Raw genomic sequence first — 5,315 nt, forward strand, 5'->3', positions numbered from 1 at the left:
ACTCCCAAGGTGTGTAGGTGATCTAATACACCATCTTTCTATATTCAAATGTACGAAAGTCAAAATTTACTAGTATATGAGGTTGCAGAATCTCATTTATTCAAGCATACATCAATCATGAGCTAAAATAAGAGTATTTGACCTAAACCTATCTGCTACATTCTACATATCCAATGGACTATTTTTATATGTTCAAGCGTTAGCATACATCAATCATGAGGTAAAATAAGAGTATTTGACCTAAACCTATCTGCTGCATTCTACATATCTACAGTGTTATATGGCAGTGCTGTCATCTGTCATATAGAGGAAGAAGAGCTGGTGTTGATAAAGTGCAAGGGTGGCAGTGGAGTTGAGGAAGGTGACGATGCCGTAGCCGCGAGCGCCTCGAAAGTTTCCGGTGCCGCCAACAATGGCGATCTCGTTAGTGCCAGCGTTGATGAGGCCTTGCAGGCTGATGGTGCCATTGAGCGAGCCATCGTCTAAGGCGAGGACCTCCACTTCGACGCCGTGGAAGTCGGCGGTGGAGCTGGCTTGGACGGTGTAACCACGCATGGAGCCGAGGAGCGTGGAGGTGCCCGTGGCCGAAGGTGCCCGTGGAGCCGGTGGGGTCAATGGGAGCGATGAGGGTGTCCAAGTCAGGGGGGGCATCCCCACTTGGACATAGTACTCCAGGGGCGTGGACTGCACGATGCTCCACGATGCCGCCCGTCCTGCGTGGGCTGCTGGCATCACGAGTATTAACAACATGAGGGCAACGTTTAGGGCGACCTGGATAGACTGCTGCCTCTTCAACAACAACGCATGAGATGACCCTTGAGAGTGATTATGCATGATGGCGTCGATTTGTGTGTGTGTGTGTGTGTGTGTGTGTGTGCGCGGGCTGACGTGGGCGTGGCAGGTGCGTGTGCGAGCCACAGAGAAAGGGAGAGATGATCAGTCGAGAGAGAGAGAGTCTTATGAGAGAGTTCGAGAGTGGGGGGGGAGGGGGGGGAGAGATGTGTACACTTGCTGCTTGATAAGAGTATTGGTGCTGGTGCAGCTATGTATATAATAGCGCCTGGCCTGCCGGATGTTGACTTTGTATATGAGCCTGGCGGATGTTGACTTTGACCTGGCCAAGCATGTCTTACCAAGCATGACATCTTGTATAAACTTGCAAGTAGCCTCTGGATCGAGCTTGTGAATATATGGCATTTGTTACAAAGCTCCCATGTGTGACTACAAACTGGGAATAGTTGGGCAAGGTCATCGTGCAAGAGAACACATTTGTTGTTGCAGGGATTTCCAATGTCCTACTTTCTATGTTGACATTTTGTCTTGTGATAAGGTAGAAATTCATTTGGATTAACACGGATAGCTCGTCTATAATTATAATATCTGCCTCTTTTATGTCCAAATATCACTCATCGGTCTCATGAATAGAGAGGGGGTACTATCGATTCGGGACTGGTATCTTGAACTAGTAATGGATTGTAGACGCAATGCTGCTAAGTCTTGTTGTTGCCGCTCCGATGGCAAAGCACCCAACGATAATACACAAGTGAGAGCAACAATAGTGTCTATTTCATTTGTTTGTCGACCTCGTTAATCCCTATATATGTGAGTTATGCCGCCGTGCAGGAGGGACATATTTTTAGATTGTGAGCAAAGATGTCACATTGCATGCTCCAACCTTTATACAATGCAGTAATTTCAGAGCATGGCCTAGCATATGGACGATAAGTTAGTTTCAAGTTGGCTGCAGTTTGCTCCCTAGCTTATTGACACTTGGACTGTAATCTTGTAAGTCTTGACAACTTCATATTGAAACCTAGTACTGGGAAACGAGGACATATATAGTATGGAATCAATAATTTAGACACCTAGTATAATATCAACTATTTAGAGCTAAAGTAAGGATGCACAAGGTCAATTCACTACTTTGATACACCACATGCATTCACTACTTGTGTATTCACTATTGTAATACTTCACATGCATTGGCTAGCAAAGAGTTATGTGTATAACTAACATGTGCAGATGTTGATCAACATCGATCGAGTGTAGAGCTATGAAAACAAGATCCAAATAAACCGAAGTAAAGGAAGTAATGCGGATAATTATAAAACAAGCAAACAGATAAAAGTATGAACGAGCTGCAACAATAAATGAGGTGCTCTACTAACCTGCAATGTTGTACTGCAGCTTTTTGACTGTCCGATCTACATGCCGATATTTGAGTTTAACTACAAAAAAGCAATGTGAATAGTTAAACAAATCGTGTTGCAATGAGATGTCAAAGATTGGAAGTGCAAAGTATACAATGCACGTCATATAGAGGTACCACACACAAGTATGCTAAAGAGCTCACACTGTGGTCTCTCCAAAAAATTATAAGAAACGAAATCCGTGCCCTACCCCGTAGCGTTTATGTGTTGCACCAAGTAAACACATGCGCAATGGGAAATTGGATACAGATAACAGAGCTTGTAGTGTTGCTGAGCTGGAATCCCGCTCTTGCAATCAGAATGTGCAGTGTTGTGAATATATGTCCTCCCTTCCATACACAAAACATGAAGATGTAACTCTATGTTCCATGTCCTCTGATCAGTATTACCTTCTCTGTGTGTGTGTGTGTGTGTGCGCGCGTGCATGCACGCGTGCGCACGTGCACGTGTGTGTGTTGTAAGTTGCTTTGATCAACAATTATGTCTTCTTGCCTCCTTGTTGACTAGCACATGTTACGTATCGTGCTTCCTAACTGCACATGATATGGGCATCTTGTGATCAGCATCCCCATAGCGAAAGGCACTATATTGAGTCCGCTCATCAATATTCGAAACGTGCATTTGGCGAACTACTATTACGTGATGCTCATAGGCATTAGTATGGGTGGCGTTCTGCTCGACATCATTCACCTTCAAAAGAGAGCCAGAAAATGGTGGAGACGTTGTCATATTTAGCAGTTATGAAGCCCATACAACCTTGCATTCAGATGTCTACTAGGAATTCTGACAAGCTATGACCAACTAGAACTTGTAAATGCCCCATGTTATACTTCTCAACACATCATCCTACCGTACTTCAAGGCAATACAACGTCAAATTTTTCAGTCCGTTTGTCATATGTTATTTCCAAGGGGTTTTAATCAGGATCTCAATTAAGTAGCAATTCTATTCAACACTGCCCGAACGTGAGGGTATAATGGGTGTGTTTTTGTGGCCAAGAGACTGCATAATCAAGCTCGTCACCAAAAATTGTAAAAGATCTATTGATGCCTTTGACAATGATCTCACTTTCAAGAGAAATAGATTTGTTTTCTGCATTGAGTGTCCGTGAGTCATTGGCTGCCGCCCTAAACCGGGTTAGCAAGAGAGGCTCTTTACATGCTGCAATATTGGCCATATTGTCTGTAAATCTTTTTCTATCCCACCCAGTTGTTGAATAGCCAGCAGCACTGGAGGCTAATAGGTACTGACATATTGGTATACTTATCTCTAGATCCATTACTCCACAGTCGGTGTTCTTTGGATTCTCTAGCATCAAACTTCTTTGTGTGGAAAAAAGAATTAGCTTACGCTTTTGCTCTTTGACTATTCTTTTGATCTTGGTCGGCAGCCACATAGGCATCTGCATGATTGACTTCCGTTGCAATGCTAGTGATACATCTGCTTGGAGCTAGACGTTGACCAACTTGCTTCCACAGACACCATATTCTGCATTGAATTGGTCATGATAAATGTTTCTATCATCAAATTTTTAGATAGGCTATCAAAAAATCTAGACGAGGAGTGCGACCGAAGCCAATGGCTCATCAAACCAGTGACTTGCACTAGTGGCAATATTCCCCAATGTGCTTCCCTTGACATTGAGCTATCTACCAATAATCCCCTCACACTCTGTGCTAAAAGTGCAAGCATTGAAGAAACTAGATTAATTACTTGAGGAACCATCATAAGCTTTGGTCTGATCGATGCTGCTAAGCTTTTCTGCCCTAGTCTTGTCAACTTTGACGTTTACTCTTTACATTTCCTCGACCGCTGTCTACAACGCCAACAACCTGATAGCATCAGCAAAAAAACTGTTGGGATGGGCCTGCAAAGGCAATGAGTTTTGGTGATTCGACTTCAGATTAATTAAATTAGGCCTATTGATCATTGATTGAAATTTGATATCTTCTGTTTCAGAAGCACTGGAACATGTTGAGCTTATATGTGAAGCTACTCAATATATGGCTTCTCTATATATGGCACTAGGTCCCCTCTATATATACATCATCTCATGTGTGTATTCTATACACTTTGGGGTTCTATTTCTGTGCTCTCTCTTTCTCTCTCAACATGGTATCAGAGCAGTACGTTTTTGTTTTCGATTTTTCTCCTGATCGAAAACGATTCTGCAGAAACTACCCAATGTGGTCTACAACTTTGCAGAAGGAAGTTTTTTCAATGTGGTCTACTACTTTGCAGAAGGAAGTTTTTTCAAATTCTTCACCGATTTGAGTTATCATTCGCGGACTGTGTACATGCCTGAAAAGCAACTTCCTCTTTTTGTTTTTGATTTTTCTGCTAATTGAAAATGATTTTGCAGAAACTACCCGCTGTAGAGACCGGAAACGATGTGGTCTACAACTTTGTAGAAGGAAGTTTTTTCAAATTCTGCACCGATTTTGAGTTATCGGTCATGGACTGCGTACATACTCGAAAAGCAACTTCCACTTTTTGTTTTTGAGTTTTCTCCTGATTGAAAACGATTTTGCAAAACCTACCCGCGCAAGGGGCCAGAATCAATGTGGTCTACAACTTTGCAGAAGGAAGTTTTTTTCAAATTCTGCACCAATTTTGAGTTATCCTTCTCGGACTGCGTACATGTCCGAAAAGCAAGTTTCGTTTTATGTTTTTGATTTTTCTTCTATAATTGAAAACAATTTTGCGGAAACTACCCGTGCAAGGGACCGAAATCGATGTGGTCTACAACTTTGTAGAAGGAACTAGCCCCTGCAGGCATCGGAATCGATGAGAAACTATTTGCTTAAGCCATCATAATCGATGTAGTCTATAACTTTGCAGAAGAAATTTTCTCTAAATTCTGCACCGATTTTGGGTTATCGTCTTGGACTGCGAATATGTTTGAAAAGAAAAATTTTACTTTTTGCTTTTGATTTTTCTCATAATTGAAAACTTCTCAATTACATTTTTTCTTCATCAATCATATATTTGTTACTGACGTAACTTTGCTGCAGAAGCCAGTTACATATCATAACTTTGCTGCAGAAGCCAGTTGATGATCGTCCAAATTCTATCGAGCTACTGTTGGTACATGATATACTCGTT

Source organism: Adiantum capillus-veneris, chromosome 28 (assembly GCF_014529385.1).
Source record: "Adiantum capillus-veneris isolate H3 chromosome 28, ASM1452938v2, whole genome shotgun sequence".
Classification (NCBI taxonomy): domain Eukaryota; kingdom Viridiplantae; phylum Streptophyta; class Polypodiopsida; order Polypodiales; family Pteridaceae; genus Adiantum; species Adiantum capillus-veneris.